A 17183-nucleotide genomic window follows, 5' to 3' on the forward strand; every position below is an offset into this window, starting at 1 on the left:
GGTTGAACGCAGAGGCAAAGAATTGAAGACCCTATTATCTATGTACAAGCGACATAGAAAATGTGAAGAAGATAAGAAAAACCACACAAAAAGAACCCGTAGTGCAAAAGAAGTCAGGTGTGGAAGTTGACAAGGTCTCTTATAGTAGCAAGTTAGAGTCTACAAAAAGAAAATTGCATTCTTATTATCAAGAAGATGATAAAGGTAAGATATATTTTTGTCTGTTCGTTTTATTAATTTGTTTTTTACAGTGCAAATTTTCCTTTTTATATGGATTTTGATGATTAATTTTGTATACAGTTAAAAGGGAGAAGCAGATTCAGATCATCGACCTAATGGATTTGCCAAAAGCTCCTACTAAGCCAAAGCCAAAGCCAAAGGTTCAACATGCCAAGAAATTCCATCATCGTCAAAAGGTGACTGCCATTGCTCAACACTAGCAGAAGCAAAGAAGTTCAGCTGAGGAGGAATTAAGCAAAATGACATCAAGTTTACATCTATCACCTACCACCTTACTTATTAGTTCATACAAGTAAGGTGGTAGGCGATAGATGTAAACTTGATGTCCTTTTGCTTAACTCCTCCTCAGCTGAACTTCTTTGCTTCTGCTAGTGTTGAGCAATGGCAGCCACCTTCTGATCATGATGAAATTTCTTAGCATGTTGAACCTTTGGCTTTGGCTTTGGCTTAGTAGGAGCTTTTGGCAAATCCATTAGGTCGATGATGTGAATCTGCTTCTCCCTTTTAACTGTATAAAAAATTAATCATCAAAATCCATATGAAGAGGAAAATATGCACTGTAGAAAACAAATTAATAAAACAAATAGACAAAAATATATCTTACCTTTATCAGCTTCTTGATAATAAGAATGCAATTTTCTTTTTGTAGACTCTAACTTGCTACCATAGGAGGTCTTGTCAACTTCCACACTTGACTTCTTTTGCACTGTGGGTTCTTTTTGTGTGGTTTTCTTATCTTCTTCACATTTTCTATGTCGCTTGTACATAGATAATAGGCTCTTCAATTCTTTGCCTCTGCATTCAACCATCACCGGCTTATCATCAGCTACTGTGAGAGAAAGTTTAATTAGTAACAGATAGAAAACGGAAATAAAGCAAAATTGAACAACATTTGTTAATTTTACCTCCTTCAAAGAATTTCTCAGGTCGCAAATCAAATATGATTTGAACCAAAGAAATTGTAAGGTCGTCCAAAGGAGGACAGGGGAGACCAATTTCATAATCTTCGTTTTCCATCACGTATACAGCAAGCAAAAATGGTGAGCACAAATGTAAGGAGGCCTAAGATTTTACCCTTCTCCTTCCTTGATGTATACAAATGATAACAAACACGTATATGCTTTCAATTACAGCTCCTGTCCCATTAACAAAATATAGTTCTTGGAAACGAATGGTAGGCTATACCTATACAGAAATTGTTCAAATCAGTAATTACTCAAAGTTATAATACATGTGATTAGATTGAAATTTGAAACTGAATAAAAAAAATACTCATGATTAGATTGAAATTAATGATCCCAAGAACAGAACAGGATAGAAAAAGAAATATGGATAAAAAAATAATAATAAAATATTCAGGAATTAAACCAAGAAATTTAAAACCAAGAAATATACTCATTACTCTTTATGCGACGCCTGAGAATTGCTCTGTTGATTTACTCTATATTGTTCTCCTGAAAGTAATCCTATCAAGAAATCAGTAGCTAATCAGAAATCAACATTTTCAAGAATAAATAAAACCAAGAAAATCAAGAATACAAGAAGAACAAGAACAAGAGACAGAACAGGAGAGAGATATATAATTACGTTGGAGACAAAAAGAGGAATAAACAACAGAGCAACCGTTAGAATGGAATCGAGAAATGGAAAATCAACAAAAAGAAAACTCACCAGAAACCCAACATTCACCATTTTCGCGAAGCTTAAAACTTGATTAAAAAAGCAAAGCGAAAAAGAAGAAATCTTACTCTTACTCTTTATGGGACGCGTGAGAATTGCTCTGTTGATTTACTCTTTATTGTTCTCTTGAAAGTAATCCTATCAAGAAATCAGTAGCTAATCAGAAATCAGCATTTTCAAGAATAAATAAAACCAAGAAAATCAAGAATACAAGAAGAACTAGAACAAGAAACAGAACAGGAGAGAGATATATAATTACGTTGGAGACAAAAAGAGGAATAAACAACAGAGCAACCGTTAGAATGGAATCTAAGAAATGGAAAATCAACAAAAAGAAAACTCACAGAAACCCAACATTCACCATTTTCGCGAAGCTTAAAACTTGATTAAAAAAGCAAAGCGAAAAAGAAGAAATCTTGCTCTTACTCTTTATGGGACGCCTGAGAATTGCTCTGTTGATTTACTCTTTATTGTTCTCTTGAAAGTAATCCTATCAAGAAATCAGTAGCTAATCAGAAATCAGCATTTTCAAGAATAAATAAAACCAAGACAATTAAGAATACAAGAAGAACAAGAACAAGAAACAGAACAGGAGAGAGATATATAATTAGCGTTGGAGACAAAAGGAGGAATAAACAACAGAGCAATCGTTAGAATGGAATCAAGAAATGGAAAATCAACAAAAAGAAAACTCACAGAAATCCAACATTCACCATTTTCGCGAAGCTTAAAACTTGATTAAAAAAGCAAAGCGAAAAAGAAGAAATCTTACTCTTACTCTTTATGGGACGCCTGAAAATTGCTCGAAAGTAATCCAATCAAGAAGTCAGTAGGTAATAATTTAATCAGAAATCAGCATTTTCAACAATAAAGAAAATCAAGAATACAAGAAGAACAAGAACAGGAAACAGAACAGGAGAGAGATATATAACTAAGTTGGAGACAAAAAGAGGAATAAACAACAGAGCAACCATTAGAATGGAATCAAGAAATGGAAAATCAACAAGAGAAGGAAAATTCAAAAAAACTCACCAAAAACCCCAAACAAGAAGCGGAACATTCACCATTTTATTTATATTATTATTGTTTTTTTTTTTTAATATCAATCAATCAATTTTATTTATGTACGTATTATTTATATTATTAATCGATCAATTTAAGTCTCAATTATGAGACTATCGAAATCATGGATTAATTAGGTGGTGATTTATCATTGACACCATCGTCTTTTCATCAAGAAAAACATGCACACATACATACATGAAAGAAAGATACATACATACATACATTAATATCAATAATAGAGAAGAAGAAGAAGAAGAAGAAGAAGAAGCACCTTGAAATGGAGTGGAATACCAGTGTTAGGGCCAATCCTTTCTCGCCAGTAGAAGGTGCTCTGAAATTCTCAGAAGTTTTAGGAACGACGTCGTTGTAAGGCTCTCGGTAATTCACTAATTTGGTCCTAAAAAAAATTTTAAAACTTTTATCTATAAATATTAAATAGCTTAAAAAATTTTTTTCTTTAATTTGGGCCTTTAATTTTAAAAAATTTTCTTTTGGCTCTTTTTAGTTTTGGAGTCCGCCCCTGATTACAGTGTTTGAACTGTTTGAAAGGGAGTGCTTAGAAAATATAAGGCGTAAAATACAAGGTGTAAGTAATAACTATATTTGGATTAAAAGATATATATATATATATATATATATATATATATATATATATATATATATATATATATTTTTTTTTTTTTTTTACTCGTACCAGAACTTTTTGGAAAAAAAAAATTATTTAATTAAGGAAACTTACATATAAACAGCAGCTCCCCTCCGGACTCGTTTTTCCAGCGATACCACCCGCAGTCTTGTCAGTGGATTCTTATGTTGGATTTAATACATTGGAATTCTGCCAATTAGTAAATTAAAAGTGATTATGTAAAAATATGCTATGATTGAGAAATTAATTGAATGATATGAATTTATGTGTCATGATTGAATATTTTATGAAATATATAGAATATTATGTTGTTTCTTCTATGATTTAAATTGTAGTATGTTGTATTATGATGATGTGGCAAAATAATATATAGAATATTATGTTGTATTTTAAAGAAATTTATTTTTAACATTATTATTGATAAATATTAATAAAATTTGAATAAATAACAGTAACGATGTTAATGATATTTTTTCAAGTTTTTTAATAATGAATAAAAATTTTAATAGATAGAGAGATGTGGAAACTGAGTAAAAAACACTAGTACATAAAAAAATAGTATAATTGGTAATATTATAATATTAAAATAAAAATTTTATTGAGTGTGTCAGTCACTGTCAAGCTATGTTTTTAACAAATAGTATAATTGCTAGGCCAATTACCTTGTAATTGGTAGTTCAATAGGAATAGGATGAAAGACCACAACTTTTTGGGGCAAATTAGGTTGTTCAATAGGATGATACAAGTGAATCACAACTTTTAGTAGAAAGTAGCAAAATTATAAATTTCCTTGTAAAAGTTTTTGCCTTTTACTCTTTTCTATGTTTTTGTTAAATTTTTTTTGTTGAAAGAAATAAGAATTTTTATAAAATAATAACATTATTTATAATAAGTAATCTTAGACAGTTAAATAATGACAAAATACAACAAAATAAATTAAATTAAAATTTAAAATTGTTCCAATTTACATCTTAACCAAAAGCAAAAAAGCAAAAAATAATAAAATGCCTAATTTAGACAAAAGATAAAATCTATAACTCTTTAAAGATAATGCTAAAGATCTAAAAGGCTTATTAGCTTTGCTCTAAGCCTATGTTGCCATGAATTAGAAATGAGCCCAAATATGATTAACCTTTTTTAGAAGCTCTAGGCATTGTATGGGGACCTTAATTCTCTAATTTTTGTTTATGGTCTTAGGCCCGTTTGGTTCATCTGTTCATATTAGCCGATGGGGATTGCTGATAGCTGGTGACTGACGGCTGATAACGGTTAGCTGATTATTAAATTTTAGTATCGATTGTTGTTAAAATATAAAATAGTTATTATAGACATAATTATTTTTATATATTACGATGTGTATTGTGTGTGTGTATATATATATATATATATATATATATATTTAATTTACATAAATATATTATTTTTTATTTTAATGTATTCTATAAATAAAAATATTAATCAAATTTTTAAAATAATATTTAAGAAAAATTTTTAAATTATAAACAAAATTATCATGAAATATATTTAACAATTTTCAATTTAATTTACTCAAATACTTAATTAAATTCATTAATTAATTAATTCGGGATTTATTCAAAATTTGAGAACTAAGCTTTAGAGTGTACCGATTGAAAATCGAACCCCATTTCCGTGATCTACGCGAAGAGGAGGTCATTCTGCCTCTTGAAGCCTCGCCGGAGTCACGCCGGCCGATAGCTGGGCCGTTGCCGCCGCCGTGTACGGTGGCCGGAAAATCGGCCTTGCCCAGAAATTTATCACGATTATACCATTCGACTCGATTTTTCGTCAGGAGTCCGATTTTGGCGTCAGTTGCGCGAGATCAGTCCCCTAGCTGGCCGCATCGAACCCGACAGTCTTCTCTTCACCGCCGTTCATGGTGGTTTCTCCAATCGTCACTGAAATCTTGATTTTCTTAGGTAGAATTACTCACAGCAGCATGAGGAACCGATCCGAGCTATTCTTGGTGGCTGGAGTCGCCGGATTCAACGGGAATCGACGGCAACTCGACTGTCACAATGAACGGGACCTTCTCCTCTCGTTTTCTCTCTAAAGAAGCCACCATAACCTGACCTGAAGTCACCTCCATGTTCGCTTTGTCGAGTAGATCACGTTGGTTTGTTTGTTTGCTGGTTTTAATGGCAGGAATCGGGGGGTTGAGCGGAGCAAGGAGAGGGAGGCGCTGCGAAGAAGAAGAAGATGAAGAAGTAGAAGAGAAGGAAAGAAAAAAGAAGAGAGGCGGGTCTAGAGACTTCTAGGCCATTTCGGTTTGATTCAAACCGGTTTGGTCCAACTCAACAATTTAGCTCGATTTTTTGTTTGGTTATCTGGTTTTTTTCTCTTCGTTTCTGAAAACTTTAAGCCGATTTACGGTTCCTGATTATCAATCATCACATATTTGCTGTACAACCCCATTTTATTCTTTCTAATTTGATTTACTTCCCAATGATTTTCAAGCGATTTGACTTATTTAATTGATTTAGTCAAATTTATATCTCTTTCTCAATTTACTCAAAAATAGTGCATTATCTATCAAATTTAGGATTACCTAATTAAGTGGTAAATATAATTCTTATTATTATTTTAAGTGGTCCAATATCAATTCTAAGAAGTTTAAATTATTTTCGACTAGAAGTTCCGATAACTTGTTTTGGGCTTGAGCCCAATTCGCAATTTGGGCTTAGGTCAAATTGCTCGGTACTTATAGCCCATCCCATCAAAAATTTGGATTTTCGATTTATTAAAAATTCAAAAATTTTAAAAATAAAAATTCAGGGTGTTTTAGTTTTTTTCCGGAAATAAATAGAACCTAAAATTGTTTCAATTTGCATCTTAACCACCCAAAAGCAAAAGGCAATATCTTTCTTTCCTATTATTCCAATTAATAAAATGCCTAATTTAGAAAACAAAAGAAAAAATTTTTGACTTATTAAAGATAATGCCAAAGACCAATGGATTGTGGCTCAGTTGTAACGCAGGCTGGACATGTGGAAAAAACTCTTGAGTTCTATCCCACTAAATACACCTGTAGGTAGGGGCGAAGAGCCTTAACTGTGACTAAGCCTTGAGCCAGATTAGACGGTCCCTAATAATAGATTTCAGATATCAGTGGGTTACAAAAAAAAAAAAAAAAAAAAAAAAAAAAAAAGAGAGAATGCTAAAGATTTAAAAGGCCTATGAGCTTTGCTCAAAGCTTATGATGCAATGTATTAGAATTGATCCAAATATGATTAACCTTTTTTATAAGCCAGGCATTGTATGTGGACCTTAATTCTCCAATTTTTGTTTATATTCTGAAACAACCCGAATTTTTATTTTCAAAATATTTTCCAATTAAATTTAATGAACCGACAGCCTGTAAATTTATTTCAATATTATAATGCGAATACTGTGATAAACCGAACCGAAAAAGCGATTGAAAAATTTGAAAACCAAAGGCTTGGGCCGAATCGAACCGAATCGAACCGGTTCGACCCAAACAATCTAGAAACATCTCCTTTCCTTTTTTTTCTTCTTCTCATCAATGCTCACTCCCTCACCATTTTTGCGCCACTAGTCCACCACCGACACTGCCATCAGCACACTGTCAGCGCCACCACCTCCTCCTCTCTTCTTCTTCTTCTTCTTCTTTCTTTCTTTCTTTTCTTTTCTTTCTTTCTCTTTCTTTTTCCCTGCGCCTGCGACTCCGTTGCTGGCAAAAGCAGATCGCGCCTCCACCAGCTCGAGCGGAGCCATAGCGCCACTACCGCTCCTCACCGCTGCTCGCCGTTCTTCACAGCCTCCATCTAGCGAGCACCGTAGACAGGAGCAGCGCCTCAGCTCAGTTGCAGCTCCAGCATGTCTCCGACCACCAGGAGCATATCTGTCGCGCCTGCAGTTGCGCCACCAGCTGCTCCGCCACCAGGTTGCGCCACCACTGCAAGTCAGCCCCTCCTGCGTCGATCTCAGGTGGTCCAATCGCTTCCAGCACGCGTAGTTTCAATCCGGTACGCGTAAAATCCCAAATCCTGCAAGAAAATAATATTTTGTTTGGGTATGAATTTATTTTATTAATTGTGGTTAATTAATTTAATTTTAGTAATCTTAGTTAGTTAATTTAATTTTAGTAATATTATTTAATTAAATTAATTTTATTATTTGTAGTTAATTAATTTAGTTAATTTAATTTATTAATTGTGAGTAGTTAATTGATTTATAATATTAGTGTTGATTTAATTAAGGAACCTTGATAATGACATATTAATAGAATTTAAGTGTGGATTAAGGTAGTTTAGATATAATGTTATTGTAAATTATAATTTTGATTGTGTGGTGATGTTGAGATTGAAGGAGGATGGGAAATTTGATTTGATTGATTGCCCGATGAATGGGCTGTGTGGTTTGATAAATTGTTGATATTTTAACAGGTGGATAGTCTAACTTTTAGGGGAGATGCTGCTGAAATTTCGGTAGGAATTAGATTATTTTTATAACTCTAATAGATAGTACGAATAAAATTATTATTGTTAGTAATATTATATTATCAATCATATTATTCTTATTAATAATATTATTATTATTAATATTAGTATTCTTATTAGTATTATTATAAAATATTACTTAACCTTTTATTTAAAGTTGATAAATTAGAATAAATATATAAATTAGAAAACCATATATATATATATATATATATATATATATATATATATATATAGTTTAATTTAATAAGTGAATTAAATGACTGGTAACCAAAACTAATAAACGAATGTGAAATATAATTTTCCGAATTAGAATTCTTACTTAGAATTTTCTTGTTTATTTTAGAGGATTATAAAAATTCAAAAATGCGAGGACAAAAGCTGGAAGCATGTGGCTAAAAAGGCTGTCCTTTTAAAGTACAATAAAGAACTGTGAGTAGTGTTAGATAACTAGTATAATCCGCCTGCATTCATGCATTCACAGCTAAATGTTATCATGCATTATTCTGTTGAATTATCATACTATGATGCACTATTTGTTGATATTAAAAATTGTTTGATTATTTGTGTTGTGACTATGATGTGCTTTGTTTGTGTGGAATTAGGATGAAGTGGGTCACCATGGGTTTGTGAGACCGTTACCGTTATATGGATCCTGATTATGATTACCATTACCGTTATATGGATCCCGATTACCGTTAGCGGGGTAAATGGGAGATCGGCGCCCTCGTGTGCACCTACCGTTACGGTTACCGTTAACCACAGGTTGGCTTCTTTATTGGGCGCACCGGATAATCTAGATTTGATCGCAGCCCGCAGGGTGTCCTCCTGTTGTAAGCGCCTGATGATCTAGATTTGATGGAGACGACCGGGTTGCCTCCTATTGGTATGGAAAAGAAAAGAGAGAATGAAAAAACAATGAGAGGGCTGGTCAAGTGAGGATTAGACCGGTCGGCCAGTATGGGGGATCGGCTCCCTGGTGCACACGTGAGAGGATGAGCCATGTGGGAGGACGGCTCATCGGGGGTTCGGTGACTCCACTGACTAATTTCCACGTGATGTGATTATATGAAGGTGATAATAATTGTGATTGCTGTTGTATTGTCATTTGTGTGACAAACTGCATGATCATATAATTAAACGCATGACCAGATTAAAATATTTTAGCATCTGTGTGACTGTGTGGGGTGAGAGGGTTATCTAACCCTACTCATTGAGTTTGGCGCTCACCCCTGCCTACTATTTTTTTTCCAGGTAATAGAAAGAAAGGAAAGCCCTATGGAGTTGAAATACTTATTATAGAAGACCGTTAATGATAAAAATAACGATGTGAATGCAAAGGTAGAGTTCCGCAATTGTATTCCAACTGGGTTGTAAATTATTAAATAGAGTATAGACATTTATTATGTGGACTGTACTCTGGATATATTTGTGAAATAAATTATTGGGCCTGAATCCATAATTATGAATAGAATGTAAGATTTAAATAAGTTAGGCTTACTACGGGCTTTGGGGGCTTTAAGCCCACCCAGGTCCTAGTGCTGGTCCGGCCCACGGAAATGGGTCGTGACAAAGTTGGTATCAGAGCATTAAGTTGGGCCTTAGGAATCAATTGCGGAACATAGGAAATTGAATATAAAACTCCTACGTTGGGATCGGCCGTAACCAACAAAGGAGAGACACTAAATAGGAGACGGTCTTGGTGCAGGTGGACGCACTGTGCACTAAGACAGTCACAGAATCATAAATAAAATAAATAATAAGAATAAATAAATAGATAAATAAATGGTGAAAGATAATTATATCTATAAATAATGATATTTTAAAGGTTAGTTAAAGCTTTGAAACACAGAAGAAATTAGAAGGAAGTGCAGTGGCCTGATCAACCAGTGTACTCTTTCTAATGGAAACTGTGTCCTTAGCTTAAAAATTTAAATTTTCTCGTATGGAATAACATTTAGATAAGAGGATAAGTGATATGTGCTTAATAGGTTGAAGTAAATAATAAAAGCATGCTAGTGTTATTTAATATATGTTGACTGTGGAATACATGCTTGAAATTGCATAGATTTGTATATATGTGTACGTACAGCAGGGGTATATTGAGAATGGGCTACTAGTCTTAATTGATAAAAGAGTTAGATGATTCGGGGTCAAGGACATTAGGATCTATTTAATGAGGGTATTGATTTTAGCATATTTATTTGATGAAGTTTACATGATATGGTTGGTGGAATTTATTAGAACTGTGGAGATAATCATTTTTCTGGATGGAATATATATCTTGGTTAGTACATTTACATGAATGATATTTATAAGGTTTAAATGATAAATGATTTGGTGTGATTTGCAATAATAATTGATGATGAGTGTTTTTCGTAAGAAATAATGTTGGTGGAATTATATCAAGTGCTTGTTAATTATGGGAAATAATTACTGTTTAGTGGAGTAAAGAGTATTGTGGTAATAATCAACTATTTCTTTCAAGTGTATGACTATAGGGAATGATATAAATTATTGTGGTTATAAGAAAGGTAAATTGTGATTCTTAGTAAGAAATCAATTGCTTTAATCTTTATGTACCTAGTAACAGATATTGTGTGGATTGTGGCACTTTATGGGTTAATAGGACATGATTATGAATTAAATTCAACGAGATTTAGTCTTTTGATATTTAAAATAATGGTTGCATTCTAGACGTTATGTAAGTTATAAATAAGGACTATTGTTTAATGAGAGATTCTATGATCCGAGAAGAAGTAAATGACTCATAAAAAGAAATTAAGATGATTATGTTATATAAATAGTGGGCCATGACAGTTATGTGCATTGATGAATGATATAGGACATTAAAGGATAATCGTCCAACTATGGACTTGATGTTACACCAATGAATTAGATAAATAAGACTGGATCTAGTTCTATTATTGTATGGATATTACGAAAAGAATCAACTACAAAAATGTGAGTATAGATGAATAGGATTTAAATGATGATAATTGGTATTTAGAATTTTGACAAATTAGGAATAACTACTATTAATGTGATAAAAAAAAAGTGAAATACTATTAAGGGTAGAATGATGGAACATGTATATTATTGAAGGTAGGAAAATGGCTTTGAGGTTTAAAATAATTATCACTGTCGGTGATAATTCTAATAGAATATTAAACAAATAATTGATAATGTTATGACCAAACTTTTGAGTTGAGTTAATCGGGTCTTGCGAGGTGAGTTTCGAGAATTTAGTGGTTCATAAATAGTAAATTTAGAATCTAAAAAGAGATCAAATGTAGGAAGCTATTAAATGTCTGGTGATAAACAAATAGATAAATGATTCAAGGATTGTAATCCCGATGAGGAAAAGAACTAAGTACTTATATTCAGGAAGAAAGATAGACTTTCTACTTGAGAGTAAGAAATTTTTGACTTCTGTCATTTGATAGCGTCTAGTTAGGAAATAGTTTTATGAGTTATATGAATCGAATCCATATAATGAGCTTATAAATGTATTATGTACAAGTGATGAGTGTTATTAATAGTAATAACTGGGAATAAGAGTTGATGAAGAATCATGAGATTTAGCTTGAGGTGGCGATGAATATGAATAAATGTAATGTCTTGATGCAAAGTAGTTAGAATAAGAAATTCCTATTACTTAGTGCATTTTTGTAAGTTAGTTAGTTTATTGGATGGAGAAAGGGAGATATAATTATGCCTCTAGGGAACAGAAAGGTATCTGGAGTATTTTATACATCAATGAACTAACTGAGTTTTAATTTTACTATTCATTTGGAATATTGAGAATTGTATAAGAATAAATAAGTGGATTTGGAATAATTTTAGCAAACTTAGTAAGGAGGATACACATAAGTATTCGAGGATTGAAAACATAAACTATAAGATTATTGGATGGGTAACGAGATGGTTAAGATTACATCTTAATTATATTGGAACGCCAACTCATGTGTGTCAATTAGATAAATTATTAGTTTAAATTACCCATGGAATGATTGAGGTACTAATTAAGGTGAGAATTATTGAAATATAATTCAGAGTCAATGTAAACCTATTCCGAATTTCTTAGTAATTGGTAGCATTTATGATTGAATGAATATAATTGTGTTATAAATGGCAGCTTGCGGCATATCTTGTGGTTTAAGGGAATACTTAATTAATTAGGTCCATTGAGGATTGGTACATTGTAACTCCGATGTTGAAGGATTCAATGAGGTATTAACCTTATTTGGAGTAAAGAATATAGAGATAACATAATTAAGGTTGAGGATATTCCTAGATCGTATTAAGTATAAATTTTACAAATTTGAAAGTGATAGACATTACGATAGGCTTGGAGAAAAGGAATAACCCAATAATATTATTATCTGAATATTCATAGGCATTCATGAGATTAAGAAAAAACATAAAACAATGGGCATAGTGTAACCAGGAATTGGATTATAGGTTTAATATCCTTAATCTCATACTTAACTAGAGCAAAAGGCGTTACTTGTTTAGGATTCTTGATTTCTAAATACGTAAACTTAGGTCTAAAAGATTGATCAAGGATAGAAGAAATAGATAAATTGAATATAAACTACGGTTTGGAGAATTTTACATCTTGATTGTAGGCTGGATTTCTTTATGGAAGTGAGTATAATAGAATGGCATTTACAAATTCTAGAAAATAAATGAAGAATTATCTAGCATGACAACAGTTAACTTGGCTAGTTGCATAAGTTCTTATCATAATTAGTTAAGAAATGGTATGGTATGACAAATTGGAAAGAGGAACAGAGAAGTTAAAACTAAATTAGGGACTTGACTATGAGTTTAAATTTTCTCTATATAGTAGATGTACGATTTGTTTTCATGAAGATTCTCATTAGTAGGATTTGAAAGGAGATTATATGTCTTTCGTTGGAAAATGGTTAAGGTGATAAATATGTGATGAGATTGGGATAGAAGTCAAGATCTCCTATCAGTTGATAGCAATTAGCTAGAGAAATGTCATGATTTTGTTTGAAATAAGCTTGTAGTAGTGGTAAGAATTTGTTCTCTTTAATTGGAAATGATCAAATAGTACTTAATGGCAGAATTTGATAATAATCGAAAAACTCCTTGAATTGGCAGCAACCATCTTATCTAATTATAAATTTCCTCCATGATTATTGGAGCAATGATATTAATATTTGGAACTGAAGGAAAATGGATGAGTCAGCATGTAGGTTTTGAATTTTGAAATAAGGATTCTAAATTGGGATAGTAGTAAATTTGAATATGTGAATTCTTGTATCAGAAGATTTAATACTTGGTTTGTGTATGAGCGTCTTATTGAGTGATTATCAGTGCCTAGAATAGCTAGTGAAAAATAAATGAGGCGATATACAAATGTAGGTCACATAATATATAACTAATGAAATTAATAACCCTTACTTGATTTGACGCCTTGTAAATATAGTACAACTCAAGTTTAAAATAACTATAGTGATAAGTCGATATCTAAACTTTGGGGATGAGTTCAGCTCATAATCATCCTACCCTCTCTATAAATTAGATTTTCTTCCCGTGCCTGTTTATTGGGTTGTCTTAATTAATAAATCTAATAAAAATTAGTTTCACTACTCTGACTAACGAACTCAAAAATATTTACCTCATCGTTTTGATTAACCCTTCTAGCTGCTCAGACGAACAAGTATCCTCCTAAATGTAAATACAATAACTTTTAGCAGTTGCAGCATTATGTGAGAAGCACAACTACCATTGTCGTAAACAACTGTTGCATCCTAGTTTCTTGCTACTTTTAAAATTCGAGGACGAATTTATTTAAGGGGGGAAGAATGAAACAACCCGAATTTTTATTTTCAAAATATTTTCCAATTAAATTTAATGAACCGACAGCCTGTAAATTTATTTCAATATTTTAATGCGACTACTGTGATAAACCGAACTGAAAAAGCGATTGAAAAATTTGAAAACCAATTGAAAACCAAAGGCTTGGGCTGAATCGAACCGAATCGAACCGGTTCGACCCAAACAATCTAGAAACATCTCCTTTCCTTTTTTTTCTTCTTCTCATCAACGCTCACTCCCTCACCATTTTTGCGCCACTAGTCCACCACCGACACTGCCATCAGCACACTGCCAGCGCCACCGCCTCCTCCTCTTCTTCTTCTTCTTCTTCTTCTTCTTCTTCTTCTTTCTTTCTTTCTTTTCTTTTCTTTCTTTCTCTTTCTTTTTCCCTGCGCCTGCGACTCCGTTGCTGGCAGAAGCAGATCGCGCCTCCACCAGCTCGAGCGGAGCCATAGCGCCACTACCGCTCCTCACCGCCGCTCGCCGTTCTTCACAGCCTCCATCTAGCGAGCACCGTAGACAGGAGCAGCGCCTCAGCTCAGTTGCAGCTCCAGCGCATCTCCAACCACCAGGAGCATATCTGTCGCGCCTGCAGTTGCGCCGCTAGCTGCTCCGCCACCAGGTCGCGCCACCACTGCAAGTCAGCCCCTCCTGCGTCGATCTCAGGTGGTCCAATCGCTTCCAGCACGCGTAGTTTCAATCCGGTACGCGTAAAATCCCAAATCCTACAAGAAAATAATATTTTGTTTGGGTATGAATTTATTTTATTAATTGTGGTTAATTAATTTAATTTTAGTAATCTTGGTTAGTTAATTTAATTTTAGTAATATTATTTAATTAAATTAATTTTATTATTTGTAGTTAATTAATTTATTTAATTTAATTTATTAATTGTGAGTAGTTAATTGATTTATAATATTAGTGTTGATTTAATTAAGGAACCTTGATAATGACATATTAATAGAATTTAAGTGTGGATTAAGGTAGTTTAGATATAATGTTATTGTAAATTATAATTTTGATTGTGTGGTGATGTTGAGATTGAAGGAGGATGGGAAATTTGATTTGATTGATTGCCCGATGAATGGGCTGTGTGGTTTGATAAATTGTTGATATTTTAACAGGTGGATAGTCCAACTTTTAGGGGAGATGCTGCCGAAATTTCGGTAGGAATTAGATTATTTTTATAACTCTAATAGATAGTACGAATAAAATTATTATTGTTAGTAATATTATATTATCAATCATATTATTCTTATTAATAATATTATTATTATTAATATTAGTATTCTTATTAGTATTATTATAAAATATTACTTAACCTTTTATTTAAAGTTGATAAATTAGAATAAATATATAAATTAGAAAACCATATATATATATATATATATATATATATATATATATATATATATATATATATATATATAGTTTAATTTAATAAGTGAATTAAATGATTGGTAACTAAAACTAATAAACGAATGTGAAATATAATTTTCCGAATTAGAATTCTTACTTAGAATTTTCTTGTTTATTTTAGAGGATTATAAAAATTCAACAATGCGAGGACAAAAGCTGGAAGCATGTGGCTAAAAAGGCAGTCCTTTTAAAGTACAATAAAGAACTGTGAGTAGTGTTAGATAACTAGTATCATCCGCCTGCATTCATGCATTCACGGCTAAATGTTATCATGCATTATTCTGTTGAATTATCATACTGTGATGCACTATTTGTTGATATTAAAAATTGTTTGATTATTTGTGTTGTGACTATGATGTGCTTTGTTTGTGTGGAATTAGGATGAAGTGGGTCACCATGGGTTTGTGAGACCGTTACCGTTATATGGATCCTGATTATGATTACCGTTACCGTTATATGGATCTCGATTACCGTTAGCCGGGTAAATGGGAGATCGGCGGCCCCGTGTGCACCTACTGTTACCGTTACTATTAACCACAGGTTGGCTTCTTTATTGGGCGCACCGGATAATCTAGATTTGATCGCAGCCCGCAGGGTGGCCTCCTGTTGTGAGCGCCTGATGATCTAGATTTGATGGAGACGACCGGGTTGCCTCCTATTGGTATGGAAAAGAAAAGAGAGAATGGAAAAACAATGAGAGGGCTGGTCAAGTGAGGATTAGACCGGTCGGCCAGTATGGGGGATTGGCTCCCTGGTGCACACGTGAGAGGATGAGCCATGTGGGAGGACGGCTTATCAGGGGTTCGGTGACTCCACTGACTAATTTCCACGTGATGTGATTATATGAAGGTGATAATAATTGTGATTGCTGTTGTATTGCCATTTGTGTGACAAACTGCATGATCATATAATTAAACGCATGACCAGATTAAAATATTTTAGCATCTGTGTGACTGTGTAGGGTGAGAGGGTTATTTAACCCTACTCATTGAGTTTGGCGCTCACCCCTGCCTACTATTTTTTTTCCAGGTAATAGAAAGAAAGGAAAGCCCTATGGAGTTAAAATACTTATTATAGAAGACCGTTAATGATAGAAATAACGATGTGAATGTAAAGGTAGAGTTCCGCAATTGTATTCCGACTGGGTTGTAAATGATTAAATAGAGTATAGACATTTATTATGTGGACTGTACTCTGGATATATTTGTGAAATAAATTATTGGGTCTGAATCCATAATTATGAATAGAATGTAAGATTTAAATAAGTTAGGCTTACTACGGGCTTTGGGGGCCTTAAGCCCACCCAGGTCCTAGTGCCGGTCCGGCCCACGGAAATGGGTCGTAACATATTCTTAGTTATATTTTACATCAATAGGTTTTTAGATGATGTCACGTCGAATTTCCTCTAAACTCTTAAAACACTCTTATTCCTGTTATTTTTCTTCTTATTTTGTCATAAAAAAAAAATACTAAACTTGAATCATTTACTCTTTCACTGCAAAATAATAATAAAAAATTTAGCAACGGTTTTTCATTGCTAAAATCAAATTAGCATCGGATTAGTAACATACTCCTTCCCTTGCTAAATTTGGCAATGGTAATATTTTACCATCGGATTTTGTATTTCATACTAATTTAGCATGGATATTTCCCTTGCTAAGTAATATCTAATCCATTGTTAAAATTTGTGGCCATTTGTACACCAATGTTATTGACAGTTTGTTGCTAAATATTTTACCAAATCCCTTGTTAATGACTTACTAAATCCATTGCTAAAAATGTATTAACATGTTATGAAATAC

At 32.9% G+C, this 17183-nt stretch overlaps 2 long non-coding RNA genes across 8 annotated transcripts; one reads left to right on the plus strand and one right to left on the minus strand.

The window, feature by feature from the left end:
• Window positions 1–540: 540 nt before the first annotated feature.
• LOC105637068 (hypothetical protein) lies at window positions 541–3384 on the minus strand. 6 transcript variants are annotated; one of them, XR_016321395.1, is made up of 7 exons: window positions 3257–3369; window positions 2693–2712; window positions 2347–2410; window positions 1989–2058; window positions 1643–1706; window positions 1146–1425; window positions 541–1069 (listed from the first exon to the last, which is right to left on the minus strand). It is a non-coding gene; the product is annotated as a hypothetical protein (long non-coding RNA). The 6 variants fall into 6 exon arrangements; XR_016321396.1 differs by lacking the exon at window positions 2693–2712 and having other exon boundaries at window positions 3257–3384; XR_016321398.1 differs by lacking the exon at window positions 3257–3369 and having other exon boundaries at window positions 1636–1706; window positions 2693–3246.
• Window positions 3385–14221: 10837 nt separating this feature from the next.
• LOC149495570 (uncharacterized) lies at window positions 14222–16507 on the plus strand. 2 transcript variants are annotated; one of them, XR_016321438.1, is made up of 4 exons: window positions 14222–14666; window positions 15087–15128; window positions 15503–15588; window positions 16411–16507. It is a non-coding gene; the product is annotated as an uncharacterized LOC149495570 (long non-coding RNA). The 2 variants fall into 2 exon arrangements; XR_016321439.1 differs by lacking the exon at window positions 15087–15128.
• The last annotated feature ends 676 nt before the right edge of the window (window positions 16508–17183 follow it).

This window comes from Jatropha curcas, chromosome 6, assembly GCF_041381405.1.
Source record: "Jatropha curcas cultivar XTBG-Jc1 chromosome 6, XTBG_Jcur_1.0, whole genome shotgun sequence".
Lineage (NCBI taxonomy): Eukaryota > Viridiplantae > Streptophyta > Magnoliopsida > Malpighiales > Euphorbiaceae > Jatropha > Jatropha curcas.